Source organism: Lagenorhynchus albirostris, chromosome 9 (genome assembly GCF_949774975.1).
Source record: "Lagenorhynchus albirostris chromosome 9, mLagAlb1.1, whole genome shotgun sequence".
NCBI lineage: Eukaryota > Metazoa > Chordata > Mammalia > Artiodactyla > Delphinidae > Lagenorhynchus > Lagenorhynchus albirostris.
In genome coordinates this window covers 82,644,809-82,666,360 of record NC_083103.1, presented here as the reverse complement: position 1 = coordinate 82,666,360, position 21,552 = coordinate 82,644,809, and the positions used below count along the sequence as shown (strand labels likewise).

Sequence of the window (21,552 nt, the reverse complement as noted above, 5' to 3'; positions counted from 1 at the left end):
CTTAGAGAACAAACTTATGCTTACCAGAGGGGATGGGTGGGGACAGATTGCGAGTTTGTGATTGACATGTACACACTACTATATTAACATGTACACACTACTATATTTAAAACAGATAACCACGAAGAACCTACTATATAGCGTATGGAACTCTTCTAAATATAATGTAATAACCTAATAGGGAAATGAATTTGAAAAAGAAGAGATACATGTATATGTATAACTGAATCACTTTGCTGTACACATGAAACTAACACAACATTTTAAATTAACTATGCTGCAATAAAAATTAAAAATAAAAAAAAATAAAGAATGCAAATTCTGACTTAGCAGGAAGGGGCTGAGATTCCACATTCTGTCCCCTTCATACCTTTAGTGATTTATACTGATATATAAAATTATATATGGTTAAAGTATAAAAAAAATAAATATCCTACTAAACTTGAAAGCAATTAGATGACAAAATGAACTTGCTAAGTTAGCTACTACAATGATATTCCACACAACTTCTATTTGTTCCATTAAGAGCCCTCAAATATTTTTCACTTCTCTGACTCTTAAGAAGAAGTTATATCCCACTTACTTTCAATACATAATCTTCTTCCTATGAACCTTTAGTCAAATAGACAACTGGTACCATATAGAATAAAGAAAACTGTATTCTATAATGAAAACAGAATTTTATTGAAAGCATTTTAATAAAGAATCGCATAAAGAATATTAGATAACTACTTCATTAAAAACTGATCTGAAACAAGACCAAGCAAATTATTCACATTTCAGGTTACTTCTCCAATCAGAATTAATTATTTAAAATGCATTTCAATTCCATTTAATAGAGGTTTAGTTCCTCTGTTGAAATGAAATAAAAAAGTGCATACAAATTACTGATCTTACATTCACACACAATACGAAGTGATTATTATCAGTACTTTTTTTTCAATTAATCAATTAGCATTAATTAATAAAGCCATATTTTAAAGGGTATCTACTTACTCTCTTATATTGCAGATGAAGGAGCAAGATAAAAACCTACAAGAACAACTAAATTAAAAGGAGGTAAGCAATCTACCTGAAACAGATTTCTGAGTAATGATACTAAAGATGACCCAAAAATCTCAGAAAAAGAATAGAGACATGGGTTGAGAAGATACAAGTCTAACAAAAACCCACAAGAAATAAAGAACAAACAGATGAAAAAGACAATAACTGAAATGAAAAATACATTTGAAGGAATCAAAAGCCAAGTAACTGAGGCAAAAGAAAGGATAAGGGACCTGGAAGACAAAATGGTGGAAATCACTGCCTTAGAAGAGAATGAAAAAAAACAAATGAAATGAGATCAGTCTCAGAGACTTCTGCGACAACATTAAATGAAACAACATTCGAATTATAAGGATTCCAAAAGAAGAAGAAAAACAGAAAGGGCCTGAGAAAATATTTGAAGAGATCATAGTCAAAAACTTCCCTCCATGGGAAAGGAAATACTTACTCATCCAAGTCCAGGAAATGCAGAATCCCATACAGGATAAACCAAAGGAGGAACAGGCTGAGACACATACTAACCAAACTAACAAAAATTAAATACAAAGAAAAAATATTAAAAGCTGCAATGAAAAAGCAACAAATAACACACAGGGGAATTTAAGGTTATCAGCTGATTTTTCAGCAGAAACTCTGCAGGACACAAGGGAGTAGCAGGATATATTGAAAATGATGAAAGGGAACAACAAAGACTATTCTACACAGCAAGGCTCTCATTCAGATTTGATGGAGAAATCAAAAGCTTTACAGACAAGCAAAAACTAAGAGAATTCAGCACCACCAAACCAGCTTTACAACACATGTTAAAGGAACAACAAATGCTATTCTAGGCAAGAAACAAAAGGGAAGAGAACAAAAGAGGAAGGGAAAAAAAGATCTACAAAAACAAACCCAAAACAATTAACAAAATGGTAATAATAACATAAATATTGATAATTATCTTAAATGTAAACATATTAAATGCTCCAACTAAAAGACACAGACTGGTTGAATGGATACAAAAACATGACCCTTATATATGCTGTCTACAAGAGACCCACTCCAGCCCTAGAGACACATTCAGAATGAAAGTGAGGGGATGAAAAAAGATATTCCATGCAAATGGAAATCAAAAGAAAGCTGGAGTAGCAATACTCATATCAGACAAAACAGACTACAAAATAAAGACTGTTACAAGAGACAAGGAAGGAAACTACATAATGATTAAGGGATAAATCCAAGAATATATAACAATTGTAAACTTTTATGAACCCAACATAGGAGCACCTCAATACATAAGCAAAATGTTAATGGCCATAAAAGGGAAAATCAGCACTAACAATAATAGTGGGGGTCCTCTAATGCTCCACTGACACCAATGGACAGATCATCCAGACAGAAAACTAATAAGGAAACACACCCTTAAATAACACATTAGACCAGATAAACTTAATTGATACTTATAGGACATTCCATTCGAAAGCAGCAGAATACACTTTCTTCTCCAGTGCACATGGAACATAATCCAGGATAAATCACATCTTGGGTCACAAATCAAGCCATGGTAAATTTAAGAAAAGGAATCATATCAAGCACGTTTTCCTCCCATAACACTATGAGATAAGAAATCAATTACATGAAAAAACTGTAAAAAGCACAAACACATGGAGGCTAAACAGTATGCTACTAAATAACCAATGAATCACTGAAGAATTCAAAGAGGAAATCAAAAAATACCTAGAAACATGTGACAATGAAAACAATGCCCCAAAACCTGTGGGATACAGCAATAGCAGTGTTAACAGGGAAGCTTATAGCAATACAATCTTACCTCAAGAAACAAGGAAAATCTCAAATATACAACTGAACCTTATATCTAAAGCAAATAGAGAAAGAAAAACAAAACACGAAGTTAGTAGAAGGAAAGAAGCTATAAAATCAGAACAGAAATAAATGCAATAGAAATGAAGAAAACAACACCAAAGATCAATAAAACTAAAAGCTGGTTCTTTGAGAAGATAAAAAAATTGATAAACCTTTAAGCAGTCTCTTCAATAAAGAACAGGACAAGACTCAAATCAATAAAATTAGAAATGAAAAAGGAGAAGTAACACTGACACCACAGAAATACAAAGTATGGTAAGACACTACAACAAGCAACTACTACAACACCAATAAAATAAAATGGACAACCTGGAATAAATAGACAAATTCTTAGAAAGCACAACCTTACAGACTAAACCAGGAAGAAATAGAAAATATAAACAGACCAATGACAAGTGATGGAATTGAAACTGTGATTAAAAATCTTCCAACAGAGGTCCAGGACCAAATGGCTTCACAGGCAAATTCTACCAAATATTTGGAGAAGAGCTGACACCTATCCTTCTCAAACTCTTCCAAAAAACTGCAGAGGAAGGAACACTCCAAAACTCATTCTAAGAGGCTACCATCACCCTGATACCAAAATCAAACAAAGATATCACAAAATAAGCAAATTAAAGACCAATATCACTGATGAATATAGACACAAAAATACTCAACAAAATACTACCAAACAGAATCCAACAACACATTAAAAGGATCATACACAAATCGAGTAGGATTTGTCCCAAGGATGCAAGGATTCTTCAGTATATGCAAGTCAATTAATGTGATACACCATATTAACAAATTGAAGAATAAAAGCCATGTTATTATCTCAATAGATGCAGGAATAGCTTTTGACAAAATTCAACATCCATTTATAAAAACTATCCAGAAAGTGGGCATAGAAGGAACCTCCCTCAAAATAATAAAGGCCATATACAACAAACCCACAGCAAACATCATTCTCAATGATGAAAAACTAAAAGCATTTCCTCTAAGATTAGGAAAAAGACAAGGATGTCAACTCTTGCCACTTTTATTCAACATAGTTTTGGAAGTACTAGCCATGGCAATCAGAGAAATTAAAGAAATAAAAGGAATCCAAATCGGAAAAAAAGAAGTAAAACTGTCACTGTTTGCAGATGACATGGTACTTCTATATACAAAATCCTAAAGATGCTACCAGAAAACTACTGGAGCTCATCAATGAATCTGGTAAAGTTGCAGAATACAAAATAATACACAGAAATCTCTTGCATTCCTATACACACAACGAAAGATCAGAAAGAGAAATTAAAGAAACAATTCCATATCCCACTGCATTAAAATGAATAAAATACCTAGAAATAAACCTACCTAAGAAGGCAAAGACCTGTACTCATAAAACTATAAGACACTGATGAAAGAAATCAAAGATGACACAAACAGATGGAGAGATATACCATGTTCTTGGATTGGAAGAATCAATATTGCCAAAATGACTGTACAGCCCAAAGTAATCTACACATTCAATGCAATCCCTATCAAATTACCAATAGCATTTTTCACAGAATTAGAACAAAAAATTTTACAATTTGTATGGAAACACAAAAGGCCCTAAATAGCCAAAGCAATCTTGACAAAGAAAAATGGAGCTGGAGGAATCAGGTTCCCTGACTTCAGACTATCATACAAAGGCACATTAATCAAGACAGTATAGCACTGGCACAAAAAGAGAAATACCATTCAGTGCAACAGGATAGAAAGCCCAGAGATAAACCCATACCTATGGACACCTAAACTATGAAAAAGGAGGCAACAATACATAATGGAAAAAAGACAGTCTCTTCAATAAGTGGTGCTAGGAAAACTGGACAACTACATGTAAAAGAAGGAAATTACAACATTCTCTACCATCATACACAAGAATAAACTCAAAATGGATTAAAGACATAAATGTAAGGTCAGACACTATATAACTCTTTGAGGAAAACAGGGAAAACACTCTTTGACATAAATCACAGCAATATTTTTTTGACCCACCTCCTAGACTAATGCAATAAAAACTAAATTAAACAAATGGGATCTAATTAAACTTGAAAGCCTTTGAAAAGCAGAAGAAACCATAAACAAGATGAAAAGATAAACCTCAGAATGGGACAAAATATTTGCAAACAACGATTAATCTCCAAAATATACAAATAGCTCATGCAGCTCAATATCAGAAAAACAAATAACCCAATCAAAAAATGGGCAGAATATCTAAATAGACATTTCCCCAAAGAAGACATACAGATGGCCAAAAAGCACATAAAAAGATGCTCAGCATCATTATTATTCGAGAAATGCAAATCAAAACTCCAATGAGTTATCACCTCACACTGGTCAGATGGCCATCATCAAAAAATCTACAAACAATAAATGCTGCAGAGGCTGTGGAGAAAAGGGAATCCTCCTACACTGTTGGTGAGAATGTAAACTGGTGCAGCCACTATGGAAAACAGTATGGAGGTTCCTTATAAAACTAAAAATAGAACTACCATATGACCCAGCAATCCCACTCCTGGGCATATACCCAATGAAAACCATAATTCAAAAAGATACATGCACCCCAATGTTCACTGAAGCAGTATTTACAGTTGCCAAGACATGAAAGCAACCTAAATGTCCATCAACAGAGGAATGGATAAAGAACATGTGGTACATATATACAATGGAGTACTACTCAGCAATAAAAAAGAACAAAATAATGCCATTTACAGCAAAATGGATGGACCTAGAGATTGTCACACTGAGTGAAGTCAGACAGAACCATACGATATCACTTATTTGTGAAATCTAAAAAAAAAAAAAAGTTACAAATGAACTTATTTACAAAACATAAGTAGAATCACGTATGTAGAAAAGAAACCTATGATTACTGAGGGGAAAGGTGGGGAGGGAGGAATAAATTAGCAGGTTGGAATTAACATATACACAGTATTATATATAAGATAGATAACTCGTAAGAACCTGCTGTATAGCACAGGGAAGTCTATTCAATACTGTGTAATGGCCAATAGAGGAAAGGAATCTAAAAAAAAAAAGTGGATATGTGTATGTATAACTGAATCACTTTGCTGTACACCTGAAACTAACACAACATTGTAAATCAACTATACTCCAATAAAAATTAAAAGAAAAAACAACAGTCTGGCATACACATAGTCTGAAAATTACCGCATTATGTAATAGTAAGCTCACAATAAGAATCAGATTGACAGTGTTAAAAGTCAATAATCAATAATAGTGAAAATGCTATTTGAAATACTTTAAATCACCAGTCAAGTACCTAGCTTTATGTACAAAATGCCATTAACTAATTAACTATTAGTTAATGTTTTTCTATGGCCTTTTAAGGCCCTCAGTTAATTCCTCAATTTCTTTCCAGAGAATGACTATGTAACCCTCCCCACTCAAGTGCCCCACTCAACCCTCCCCACTCAAGGGAGTATAATAATGTACTTCCCTTCTTTGCCAGCAATGCAAACAAAACTTAAAAGATACTGCATCATTATAGAGCGGCTATTTAATTGTTTACTGCAAATGAGCTGAATTTCCTGTACTATTAAAAAGAAAAAAAGTATAGGGCTGAATTCCATTAGGTTTAATGACCCATGATGTAACTCCATTGAAGGATTATTAACAAGGTAGAAATTATAGAAGGGCAGATCAGAATCTAATACATTAAAGAATTAGGACTAGATTTGTCCTGATATAGAACTGCAATCTTCCAAAACTCAATGGCTCTCATCACTCATAGTCCATGCACAAGTTAGATGGAAATACTATATAGCTGAGTTGTTTAAATAAGGAATCTACAGTACTGGAAAGGCCAGTCTAGAGGATTTCAAAGTTCATGGGCCATTTTTAAGATTTACAATAGAAAACTATGGGGAGGGCTCCAATCAAGATGGGGGAATAAAGGACATGGAGCTCATCTACTCTCACTAATACATCAAAACTACATCCACATGTGGAACAATTCATGCAGTGTACCTGCTGAAAGCTGGCAGAAGATCCCAGACATCCAAAATTGCAAGAAAGATTATCACATAACTGAGTAGGATGAAAGAAATAAGAAAAGGAATCTGGACGGGACCTGTGCCCCAGGAGGGAGCTATGAAACAGGAAAGGTTTCTGCACCCTGGAAAGCCCCCTCACAGGTAGGGTGATCAGCCAGGACAGAAAGGGAGCTTCAGAGGCTCAGAGGAGAGTGAAGCAGCTGGTATGTGGAAGGCAGACAGAGAGAGATGAACCAGCACAGATGGTCCATGCCACCTCACTGCATTGCCCAGTCTGAGACATGCCTTTGCTAGTGCACATAGGGGCAGGGTGCTAAAACTCGGGCTTCAGAGGACACACCAGGGGAGAGGACTAGGGGTAGCTGAGCAAAGACAGCCTAAAGGGACTGAAGAGTGGTATGGGCTTCAACTGGGGGGTTATATGTGGAAGAAGCCTGGGCCCACTATAGAAGTGAAGTGCCACTGTTAATGGATTTGTGAAGAGAGGGGCAGGGCCCACCATAGAAGCCTCTTTCTTGGCATACTCAAAGCAGGCCTGGCACCTCCTCTAGAAGCTCTGAGAATGCACAAGTTCCAGCAAGTTGCCTACATGCAGAGGCAGGGCTGAAATCAGAGCCCATACCCAGGGGCCACACGATTTAGGAAACAGGGTTGAAATCTGAGCCCTCTCCTCACTGCTGTGTGATCTGCAGATTTACAATGTAGCCACCAGGCCCTCTGTGAACTCAGTGCCTGCCAGACATCCGAGTGGACTATGGGTGTGCATGTCTGGTGTTAGCAGCCGTGGGTTTTACAGGTGAATGCACAAGGAGGCAGGACTGGGGTCTGGGCTGCTTCCATAGCTCCCACAGCAGGTCCAGGTGCACCGCTACTGCAGTTCTAGTACCTGACTTCAGTAGATCTGTGCCTATGGATCTGCACTGTTGGCTTTGTGAACACAGCACCTGAGGGACACCAGGGCTGATTGCATGCATTCCTACAGCTGAGGCAGGGACAAGGGCAGTGCCAACAACAGTGTGCTTTGTGAGCCTGCACAATGGGTGACAGGTGACACCACAGAGCCCACTCCTGAGTGGACAGCTCTGACGAAGGAATACTCAGTGGCTACTTTCCCAGAAGGAATGTTCCAGTCCCCCCTACCTCACAGTGCAGTTGAGAAATGGACCTGGGGGCTCCTACTCCAACATCTGGAGAGCAAAGACCCTGCTCCTGACAGGGCTGTGACAACCACAGAGAAAAGAGGAGGCCCCGAAAATATCTACTGCAGGCTCTCTCTGATCACCACAACAGCAGCCACACCCCCTAACAAGGGGCTAATGGCCAGCACACACTGAGGAAATAAGTGACAAGCATCCATACTAATAACAGACCTTGCACCAAAAATATTAAACTCACACAGCCTACAGAGGAATGCTACCACATAAAAATAGTCCTCGAAGACCACACTACATAACTGTTTTTCCTAAACTCATAGAGTAAGAGAAATATAAGTAAAATGAAGAAGCAGGAGAACCAATCCCAATTAAAAGATAAGAGAATTCCCCTGAAAGAACAAACAATGGAACATACCACTTAAATATAATAGACTCTGAGTTCAAAAAGGAGGTAATAAAAATACTGAAGGAATTAAGAAAAGCTGTCAATAGAAATGCAGGTTACTGTAAAAAGAAACCAACTTTAGGGCAAAGGACACACATAGACTGAATGTGATGGGATGGAGACAGATATTTCATGCAAACATAATGGCAGGAAAGTGGAGGTAGCAATATTCTTATCAGACAAAATCAACTTTAAAACAATGGCCATAAAGAGACATAAAGTAGGACACTGCGTAATGATAAAAGGATCAGTACAAGAAGAGGACATTACACTCGTTAATATATATGCACCCAATACAAGAGCACCCAAAGACATAAATACTAACAGACATAAAGGGAGAAACAGACAGGAATACAAAAATAGCATTAGAATTTAATACACAACTCAAATCACTGGACAGATCTTCCACATAGAAATTCAATAAGGCAACAGAGATCCTAAATGATACAACAGAACAGCTAAACCTAATTTATATTTTCAGGACGTTATATCCAAAAAACCAAAATAATTCAAGTGTGCAAGGACCATTTTCTAGAATTGACCATCAACTAGGTCACAAAATAAGCCTCTACAAATTTAAGAGGACAGAAATTATTTCAAGCACCTTTTCTGACCACAATGGCATGAAACTAGAAATCAAACACACAATGAGAAATGGGAAAAAAAGAATTACATGGAGACTAAACAACATACTACTTAAAAACCAATGGGTCAATGACGAAATCAAGAGGAAATTAAAAAACACCTTGAGATAAATGACAATAAAAACACAACCATAGAAAATCAGTGGGATGCAGCAAAAGCATTTCTTAGAGAGACGTTCACAGCAATAAAGGCCTTCCTCAAAAAACAAGAAAAATCTCAAATAAACAGCCTAACTTATCACATAGAAGAATTAGACAAAAAACAATACCTAAAGTCAGCAGAAAGAAGGAAATAATAAAGGTCAGAGAGGAAATTAAAAAAATAGAGATTTTTTAAAAAGTAGAAAAAAAATCAATAAAACCAAGAGCTGGTTCTTTGAAAGGATATACAAAAATCAACAAATCTCTGGCCATGATCTTTAAGAAAAGAGAGAGGACACAAAAAAGCAAAAAAATAAATAAAAGAGGAGAAATAACAACTGATATTGCAGAAATACAAAAAAAATAAGGAAATACTATGAACAATTATATGCCAACAAATTGGACAACCTAGAAGAAATGGACAAGTTTCTAGAAACAAGGGGCCCAACAAAACTGAATCAAGAAGAAATAGATAATTTGAACAGACTGATGGAATTCTACCAGGTATACAAATAAGAATTTATATACTGATTTTTCTCAAATTCTTCCAAAAGACTGAAGGGAAGAAACACTCCCAAAGTCATTCTATGAAGCCACGATCACCCTAATAACCAAAACCAGACAAAGATACTACCAAAAAAGAAAATTACAGGCCGATATCTTTGATGAATACAGATGCAAAAATTCTCAACAAAATACTAGCAAACCAAATCCAACATCATATAAAAAAGATCATATACCACAACCAAGCTGGATTCACCCCAGGGTAACAAGAATGGTTCAACATACACAAATCAATCAATGTGACACACCACCACAAAAAAAAGACAAAAACCACATCTTAATAGATGCAAAAGAAGCATCTGATAAAATTCAATATCCATTCATGACAAAAACTCTTATCAAAGTGGGTATAGAGGGAACATAACTCAACATAATAAAAGCTATTTATGAAAAACTCACCGCCGATAACACTCAAAGGTGAAAAGCTGAAAGCGCTGCCACTAAAATTTGGAACAAGAAAAGGATGCCAACTCTCACCGCTTCTATACAACACAGTATTGGAAGTCCTAGCCACAGCTATCAGACAAGAAAAAGAAATGAAAGGCATCCAAATTGGAAGGGAAGAGATAAAACTGTCATTATATGAAGACGGTACTGCATACAGAAAACTCAAAAGACTTCACACAAAAACTGCTAGAACTGATAAATGAATTCAACTAGGTAGCAGGATACAAAATTAATATGCAGATCTGTTTTATTTCATTACACTAACAATAAAATAAAGGGAAAGTAAAAAAAAAAATTCCTCTTAAAATCACATCAATACAAAACAAAAAAAAAGACTTAGTAATAAACCTGATCAAGGATGTGAAAAGATTTATATGCTAAGAACTTTAAAAAATTACTAAAGGAAATTGAAGTTGATTCAAAGAAGTGGAAAGATATCCCATACTCTTGGATTGGAAGAATTAATACTAGTATAATGGCCACACTACCCAAAGCAATCTACATATTTAATGTGATCCCTATCAAATTACCCATGAAAGTTTTCAGAGAACGAGAACAAATAATCCTAAAATTAATATGGAACCATAAAAGCCCCAGAACTGTCACAGTATTCTTGAGGAGAAAGAACAAAACAAGACGCATAACCCTCCCAGACTTCAGAAAATACTACAAACCTACAGTAATCAAAACAGCATTGTTTTGGGAACAAAAACAGACATATGGATCAATGGACCAGAATAGACAGCCCAGAAACAAACCCATACACCTACGGCCAATTAATATTCAACAATGGAGGCAAGAATATACAGTGGAGAAAAGACAGTCTCTTCAACAAGTGGCATTGGGAAAGCTGGACAGCTGCATGTAAATCAACAACCTTCACACCATATACAAAAATAAACTCAAAATGGCTCAAAGACTTAAATATATGACATGACAGCATAAAACTCCTAGAAGAAAACATAGGCAAAACATTCTCTGACATATATCATACGAATGTTTTCTTAGGTCACCCAAGGAAATAAAAATAAAAGCAAAAATAAACAAATGGGATCTAATCATACTTACAAGCTTTTGCGCAGCAAAGGAAACCATAAACAAAATGAAAAGATAACCTACGGAATGGGAGAAAATATTTGCAAACGATGCAACAGACGAGGACTTCATTTCCAAAATACACAAATAGCTCATACAACTCAATAACAAAAAAAACAAACAACCCAATCAAAAAGTGGACAGAAGACCTAAATAGAAATTTCTCCAAAGAAAACATACACCTCATCAAGCCTCGTAGATAGCCTCATCCACCAGAGGGCAGACAGCAGAAGCAAGAAGAACTACAATCCTGCAGCCTGTGGAACAAAAACCACATTCACAGAAAGATAGACAAGATGAAAAGGCAAAGGGCCATATACCACATGAAGGAACAAGATAAAACCCCAGAAAAACAACTAAATGAAGTGGAGATAGGCAAGAAAAAGAATTCAGAATAATGATAGTGAAGATAATCCAGGACCTCGGAAAAACAATGGAGGCAAAGATCGAGAAGATGCAAGAAATGTTTAACAAAGACCTAGAAAAAATTAAAGAACAAACAGAGATGAACAATACAATAACTGAAATGAAAACTACACTAGAAGGAATCAATAGCAGAATAACTGACGCAGAAGAATGGATAAGTGACCTGGAAGACAGAATGGTGGAATTCACTGCTATGGAACAGACTAAAGAAAAAAGAATGAAAAGAAATGAAGACAGCCTAAGAGACCTCTGGGACAACATTAAACACAACAACATTCACATTATAGGGGTCCCAGAAGGAGAAGAGAGAGAGAAAGGACCAGAGAAAATATCTGAAGTGATTATAGTTGAAAACTTCCCTAACATGGGAAAGGAAATAGCCACCCAAGTCCAGGAAGCACTGTGAGTCCCATACAGGATAAACCCAAGGAGAAACATGCCAAGACACACAGTAATCAAACTGGCAAAAATTAAAGACAAAGAAAAATTATTGAAAGCGTCAAGGGAAAAATGACAAATAACATACAAGGGAACTCCCATAAGGTTAACAGCTCATTTCTCAGCAGAAACTCCACAAGCCAGAAGGGAGTGGCATGATATACTTAAAGTGACGAAAGGGAAGAACCTACAACCAAGATTACTCTACCTGGCAAGGATCTCATTTAGATTCGATGGAGAAATCAAAAGCTTTACAGACAAGCAAAAGCTAAGAGAATTCTGCACCACCAAACCAGCTCTACAACAAATGCTGAAGGAACTTCTCTAAGTGGGAAACACAACAGAAGAAAAGGACCTACAAAAAAAACCCAAAACAATTAAGAAAATGGTCATAGGAACATACATATCGATAATTACCTTAAACGTGAATGGATTAAATGCTCCAACCAAAAGACACAGGCTTGCTGAATGGATACAAAAACAACACCCATATATATGCTGTCTACAAGAGACCCACTTCAGAAATAGGGACACGTAAAGACTGAAAGTGAAGGGATGGAAAAAGATATTCCATGCAAATGGAAATCAAAAGAAAGCTGGAGTAGCTATACTCCTATCAAAAAAAATAGACTTTAAAATAAAGAATGTTACAAGAGACAAGGAAGGACACTGCATAATGATCAAGGGATCGATCCAAGAAGAAGATATAACAATTATAAATACATATGTACCCAACATAGGAGCACCTCAATACATAAGGCAACTGCTAACAGCTATAAAAGAGGAAATCAACAGTAACACAATAATAGTCGGGGACTTTAACACCTCACTTACAGCAATGGACAGATCATCCAAAATGAAAATAAATAAGGAAACAGAAGCTTTAAAAGACACAATAGACCAGACAGATTTAATTGATATTTATAGGACATTCCATCCAAAAACAGCAGATTACACTCTCTTCTCAAGTGCGCATGGAACATTCTCCAGGATAGATCACAACTTGGGTCACAAATCAAGCCTCAGTAAATTTAAGAAAATTGAAATCATATCAAGCATGTTTTCTTACCACAATGCTATGAGATTAGAAATGAATTACAGGGAAGAAAACATAAAAAACACAAACACATGGGGGCTAAACAATACGTTACTAAAATAACCAAGAGATCACTGAAGAAATCAAAGAGGAAATCAAAAAACACCTAGAGAAAACTGACAAAGAAAACATGACGATCCAACACCTATGGGATGCAGCAAAAGCAGTTCTAAGAGGGAAGTTTATAGCTATACAAGCCTACCTCAAGAAACAAGAAAAATCTCAAGTAAACAATCTAACCTTACACCTAAAGGAACTAGAGAAAGAAGAACAAACAAAAAACCCAAGGATACCAGAAGGAAAGAAATCATAAAGATCAGAGCAAAAATAAATGAAATAGAAACAAAGAAAACACTAGCAAAGATCAATAAAACTAAAAGCTGGTTCCTTGAGAAGATAAACAAAATTGATAAACCTTTAGCCAGACTCATCAAGAGGGAGAGGACTCAAATCAATAAAATTAGAAATGAAAAAGGAGAAGTTACAACAGACACCGCCGAAATAGAAAGCATCATAAGAGACTACTACAAGCAACTCTCTGCCAATAAATGGACAACCAGGAAGAAATGGACGAATTCTTAGAAAGGTATAACCTTCCAAGACTGAACCAGGAAGAAACAGAAAATATGAACAGACCTATCACAAGTAATGAAATTGAAACTGTGATTAAAAGTCTTCCAACAAACAAAAGTCCAGGACCAGATGGCTTCACAGGTGAATTCTACCAAACAGTTAGAGAAGAGCTAACACCTATCCTTCTTAAACTCTTCCAAAAAATTGCAGAGGAAGGAACACTCCCAATCTCATTCTACGAGGCCACCATCACCCTGATACCAAAACCAGACAAAGATATTACAAAAAAAAGAAAATTACAGACCAATATCACTGATGAATATAGATGCAAAAATGCTCAACAAAATACTAGCAATCAGAATCCAACAACACATTAAAAGGACCATACACCACGATCAAGTGGGATTTATCCCAGGAATGCAAGGATTCTTCCACATGTGCAAATCAATCAATGTGATGCACCATACTACCAAACTGAAGAATAAAAACCATATGATCATCTCAATAGATGCAGAAAAAGCTCTTGACAAAATTCAGCACCGATTTATGACAAACACTCTCCAGAAAGTGGGCATAGAGGGAACCTACCTCAACATAATAAAGGCCATATACGACAAACTCACAGCAAACATCATTCTCAATGGAGAAAAACTGAAAGCATTTCCTCTAAGATCAGGAATGAGACAAGGAAGTCCACTCTCACCACTATTATTCAACATAGTCTTGGAAGTCCTAGGCAGGGCAATCAGACAAGAAAAAGAAATAAAAGGAATACAAATTGGAAGAGAAGAAGTAAAACTGTCACTGTCTGCAGATGACATGATACTATACATAGAGAATCCTAAAGATGCCACCAGAAAACTACTAGAGCTAATCAATGAATTCGGTAAAGTTGCAGGATACAAAATTAATGCACAGAAATCTCTTGCATTCCTATACACTAATGATGAAAAATCTGAAAGAGAAATTATGGAAATACTCCCATTTACCACTGCAAGAAAAAGAATAAAATACCTAGGAATAACCCTACCTAGGGAGACAAAAGCCCTGTATGCAGAAAACTATAAGACACTGATGAAAGAAATTAAAGATGATACCAACAGATGGAGAGCTATACCATGTTCTTGGATTGGAAGAATCAATATTGTGAAAATGACTCTACTATCCAAAGCAATCTACAGATTCAATGCAATCCTTATCAAATTACCAATGGCATTTTTTATGGAACTAGAACAAATCATCTTAAAATTTGTATGGAGACACAAGAGACATCGAATAGCTAATACCGTCTTAAGGGAAAAAAACGGAGCTGGAGGAATCAGACTCCCTGACTTCAGATTATACTACAAAGCTACAGTAATCAAGACAATATGGTAGTGGCACAAAAACAGAAACATAGATCAATGGAACAAGATAGAAAGCCCAGAGATAAACCCACACACCTATGGTCAACTAATCTACAACAAAGGAGGCAAGGATATACAACGGAGAAAAGACAGTCTCTTCAATAAGTGGTGTTGGGAAAACTAGACAGCTACATGTAAAAGAATGAAATTAGAACACTCCCTAACACCATACACAAAAATAAACTCAAAATGGATTCGAGACCTAAATGTAAGACCAGACACTATAAAACTCTTAGAGGAAAACATAGGAAGAATACTCTTTGACATAAATCACAGCAAGATCTTTTTTGATCCAACTCCTAGAGCAATGGAAATAAAAACAAAAATAAACAAATGGGACCTAATGAAATTTCAAAGCTTTTGCATAGCAAAGGAAACCATAAACAATACGAAAATACAACCCTCAGAAGGGGGGAAAATATTTGCAAATGAAGCAACAGACAAAGGATTAATCTCCAAAATGTATAAACAGCTCATGCAACTCAATATTAAAGAAACAAACAACCCAATTCAAAAATGGGCAGAAGACCTAAATAGACATTTCTCCAAAGAAGAGATACAGATGGCCAAGAAGCACATGAAAAGCTGCTCAACATCACTAATTATTAGAGAAATGCCAATCAAAACTACAATGAGGTATCACCTCACACCAGTTAGAATGGGCATCATCAGAAAATCTACAAACAACAGATGCTGGAGAGGGTGTGGAGGAAAGGGAACCCTCTTGCACTGTTGGTGGGAATGTAAATGGATACAGCCACTATGGAGAACAGTATGGAGGTTCCTTAAAAAACTATAAATAGAATTACCATATGATCTAGCAATCCCACTACTGGACATATACCCAGATAAAAGCATAATTCAAAAAGACACATGCACCCCAATGTTCATTGCATCACTATTTACAATAGCCAGGTCATGGAAGCAACCTAAATGCCCAACGACAGACGAATGGATAAAGAAGTTGTGGTACATATATACTATGGAATATTACTCAGCCATAAAAAGGAACAAAATTGAGTCATTTGTTGAGACGTGGATGGATCTAGAGACTGTCATACAGAGTGAAGTAAGTCAGAAAGAGAAAAACAAATATCATATATTAACGCATGTATGTGGAACCTAGAAAAATGGTACAGAGGAACCGGTTTGCAGGGCCGAAGTTGAGACACAGATGTAGAGAACAAATGTATGGACACCAAGGGGGGAAAACCGTGGTGGGGTGGGGATGGTGTTGTGCTGAATTGGGTGATTGGGATTGACATGTATACACTGATGTGTATAAAACTGATCACTAATAAGAAACTGCAGTATAAAAAAACAAACAAGAAAAACAACTAATACTAAACTTTCTTTGGGTTATTTGTATGGAAATATGTTAACATAAATGTTCCAGACATTACATGAAATTTCTAAAAATCTTATATGCTCTGGTATAATGTTATAAGTCATAATTCTAGTTATTACTTTAAAATGTGTATCTCAGAAATAAGAAAAAAAAAAAAAGAAGACATACAGATGGCCAATAGGCACAGGAAAAGATACTCAATGTTGCTAATTATTACAGAAATGCAAATCAAGAGTACAATGAAGTACTACCTCACACCACTCAGAATGGCCAACATTGAAAAATCTACAAATAAAAAATGCTGGACAGGGTGTGGAGAAATGGGAACCCTCCTACACTGTTAATGAGAATGTAAATTGGTGCAGCCACTACAGAAAACAGTATGGAGGTTCCTCACAAAACTGAAAATAGAGTTGCCATATGATCCAGCAATCCCAGTCCTCAGCATGTATCTGGACAAAACTGTAATTTGAAATGATACATGCACCCCTATGTTCATAGCAGCACTATTTACAATAGCGAAGACACGGAAGCAACCTAACTGTCCATTGACAGATGAATGGATAAAGAAGATGTAGTATATTTAAACAGTAGAATACTACTTAGCCATAAAAGAATGAAATAAAGCCATTTGCAGCAACATGGATACACCCAGAAATTATCATACTAAGTGAAGCAAGTCAAAATGAGAATGACAAACACCATATGATATCACTTATATGTGGAATCTAAAATATGACACAAATGAACTTATTTATGAAACAGAAAGAGACTCATAGACATGGAGAACAGATTTGTCATTGCAAAGGGGGAGGGGGTATTGGGGAGGGATAGATGGGGAATTTGGGATTAGCAGATCCAAACTATTATATATAGAATGGATAAACAACAAGGTCCTACTGTACAGCACAGGGACCTATATTCAATATCCTATAATAAACCATAATGGAAAATAATATGAAAAAGAAAAAGAAAGAAAAAATGGGGAACAAAATAAATCAAGGACATTCATAAAACAAATATTTCAATTATTTTCTGATTGCTTACAATATGCCAAGCATTACCATAGACACTATATATATAAACTGAAATAGCCCTTGTCCTAATCACTAAAAAGTTCAACTTCTAAAGGGTAAGAGAAATAAGCAAACCAACAATTAGAAGTGCTGATGGATTTTCACTAAAGCCAAAAAGATGTTCATAGATCACTGATTCAGGAGATTTACCCTATTCGTACAACCTAACATTTCTAACAAATAAGCTAAGTAACGAAAGAACAATGTTCAATGTTCTATGAGTGGGATTTTCTTTTCTCTGAAAAGGCAAAATTTCTATCAGAAGTATTTCAGGATTTTCCTCTAAAATATCAGCACATTTCTTTGTTGTAGTAAACAACTTTGTACTTTCATTTTTTAACAAACTACTTTGAAAGGTAGATAAACCAAGGCACTGACCCTGATAGAATAAATGACTTTAATGGCATTCTTTGAATTCTCTGAAAGAGAATTCTTTCAGAATTGTTGGCAAAGGTTTTTTTTACATATATGCCTAGTAAAGCTTTAACTAAATGTGCAAGTGCCCTATCTCTGCAGAGAAGAATGAAATTTTCTTTTCTGGTCAAAGAATCCTTAGGAAATAAGAACCTGCTGTATAGCACAGGGAACTCTACTCAGCATTCTGTAATGGCCTATATGGGAAAAGAATCTAAAAAAAAAGAGTGGTTATATGTATATGTATAACTGATTCACACTGCTGTATACCTGAAACTAACACAACACTGTAAATCAACTATACTCCAAATAAATAAATAAATAAATAAATAATACTTGTAACCAAATAAATAAATAAAAAGTGACAACCTACAGGTATAGTTTCAGAAATTGCAGAAAGATCCCCTTCCCTGGCCACCCTGTATAGCTGTCTCTCCCACGTTACATCCACACACCACCATCCCCAAAAGAAAAACACTGTTGATACCTGAAATTCCTATAATTATCACTCCATTCGTTTGTATGAATTTAATAGGTGCTTTTTCACAGTTAAACTGTGCACATCCTAGGGGTGGGGGAATTGGAGGAAGGTGGTCAAAATGTACAAACTTCCAGTTACAAGACAAATAAGTACTAGACATGTAATGCACAACATGATGCTATAGTTAACATGCTGTATGATATACGGGAAAACTGTTAAGAAAGTAGATCCTAAGAGTTCTCATCACAATGATTTTTTCTTTTCTTTTTATTATATCTATATGAGATGATGGATGTTAACTAAACCTGCTGTGATAATCATTTCACAACATATGTAAATCAAATCATCATGCTCTACACTGTAAGCAGTGATGTATGTCAATTATTTCTCAATAAAACTAGGAAAAAATGTTTAAAAAAAAAAGAATCCATAGAATAAAAACCTTTCTATTTGAAGCTTCAAAGGGCTATACAGTTTCCAAAAGAGACTTACAAATAGAAATTCTACTTTGAATACAACTTTGAGTTCTACTTCCCTGAGTTATGAGATACAATGCTCAAAAGCTAGGAGGAGCTGAAAAACATAAAGAAATCAGTAATGGTATAGAGATATATGCTCAAGGGATGAGATACAGTCTGTCAGTACTCTACAATATCCTTAGAACAGCAGAAGAAATGTTATTTAATAGAAGATCTGCTTCAATTTTTTCAGATGAACTGCTTTCAATTTCAAGAATCCCCTGAAATTCAGCCACAGTTTTAGAACCCTCTCATATAAAGTGACAAGTATCAAAAAAGAGATAGGTATAACAAGAATACAAATATACATAATTTGAAAAGACAAATTCCGTAGAGAATATTTTAAAAGGCTTTAAGTTTCAAAAGAGAAAAAGGTTACAACTGTTCAAAAGGATGAGAAAAAAGACTTCAAAATGGACTAAAGACAAAATGAAAAGTGGATAGCCTCAAGAGGGTGATATCCGGCACAGATAATTAATAGCATATGTAAATGTCAAAGAAACATGTAGGTTACGTATAAAAAAGCTTTGGAGGTAAGGCTGGAAAATGGGTTATACTTTGGAAGGATATACTGCAGGAAGATCTAGTACTTTATATAGTTAGCACTAAGAAACCACATAAAAGTTTCAGAGTACAAAAGTATTATGACCACAAAGACACTTGAAAAAATAAATCTGGCAAAAGTGTACACAGTATAAGTAGTTTTAGCTATACTCTTTTAGTCCCTACTTTTTAATCCTACTTATAGTTTCCCATTCTCAATTCCTTAATCTGTACAAGAAACTCCAAATTATCCACTTTTTAAAAACATGACTAGCACAACTTAGTAAAAACAGCCTATTTCATAGACATATTCTCTGTACTATTATCTAAGTCATTAATAAGTGAAGCTTGAAAAAATTCTATGAAACCTGATTTCATAGATTCTCACCTCTTCTCACACTACCATTAAATTACATAAATTAATCTTTGAGAATAGTCCTTTAAAATCAGTTATAAACCACTCTATAAACCTCTCAACACTGTAATGCAACCAAACCAATCCTTTGCCTTTTTCTATCTACATTTACTCCTGTGGTAATTTCATGCAGTATTGTGAATTTAAACACCATTTATATGTTAATAATGCCCCAATTTCTATTTCCAGTTCAGGTTTCTCTCAACTCCCAACTATATCCATCTGCCTACTTGATAGCTCTACCTGTTTCACATCTAAAAGACATCCAAGCTCAGTATACCCAAAACAGAACTTCCAATCTTTGCTCCAAACCTACTCTTTCTCCCACATCTCAAATAATGGCCATTCTAGTCTTCCAGCTGCTCAGGCAAAAATCTCTGGAGTCTACTTTTCCTCTTCTCTTTAATTCATATTCCCCTCCCATCTAAACCATCATAAAAATCCTGTCCGCTCTCCTTCAAAATATACACAGAAAACATTTATGCATATAAAAACTTTAATCACTTCTAATCATCTCTTCAGCTACTATCTTGGTCAAGTCTACTATCGTTTCTTGTATGTATCATGGCAAAAGCTTAACTAGACCCTATGTCTGACCTTATTCTCCCCCAATCTACTCTTAACAAAGAAGCCAGGATGGTCCTGTCAAAATACATTTTCTGCTCAAAAATCTTAAATAGCTTTACCTCTCACCCAGAATAAAAACTTATTGGGTTTGTCAAAAAGTTCATTAGGATTTTTCCATAAGATGGTATGAAAACCCAAGCAAACTTCCTGGCCAACTCAATACTTCCTTACTATGACTTTTAAGCATAACATGATCTGGCCTCCCACAATCTCTCTAATCTGGATCTTCTACTTTCCTCTCTTTCATTCATTCCACTCCAACAACACTGGTCTCCTTGCTGTTCTTCCTACACATTGGACACATGTCCAGTCTTTGGAACTTTAAATTCTCTGTTCCTTATGTCCACAGTGCTCTTCACTCAGATCCACAAAGATCACTGTTTAACTTCCTTCAAGTCCTTGTATCAATGTCACTTTTTCAATGAGAATTAGCCTGTGCATCCCAAGACGTACACATACACATAAACATACAGCATACCTGGCACTCAAGATCCCTACCACCCTGCCTAAGATATATAACTTTTTTTTTATTTTTACAATTTATTACCTCTCTCTTAGTACCCAAATAGAATTCCATGCAGACAGGTGTTTTTATCTGTTTTACTGACCAACAGATAGGTGAATGAATCCTAGAACAAAATATTTTACATGAAATGGATACCAAATTCAAGTCTCTCATTCTGGAGGAGGAGATAATGACCTTGACTTGTGCAAGGTCAGTCAGTAAATGGCAGAGCCCAAAAAAAAACCAGGTCTCCTTGGCCCT

The 21,552-nt window shown here is 35.6% G+C and overlaps 1 protein-coding gene across 3 annotated transcripts in view; it reads right to left on the bottom strand.

Moving 5' to 3' along the window:
- The window catches only part of CWF19L2 (CWF19 like cell cycle control factor 2), a 193,507-nt gene that overhangs the window by 92,502 nt on the left and 79,453 nt on the right, over window positions 1–21,552 (bottom strand). The gene's annotated exons all lie outside the window — the stretch shown is intronic.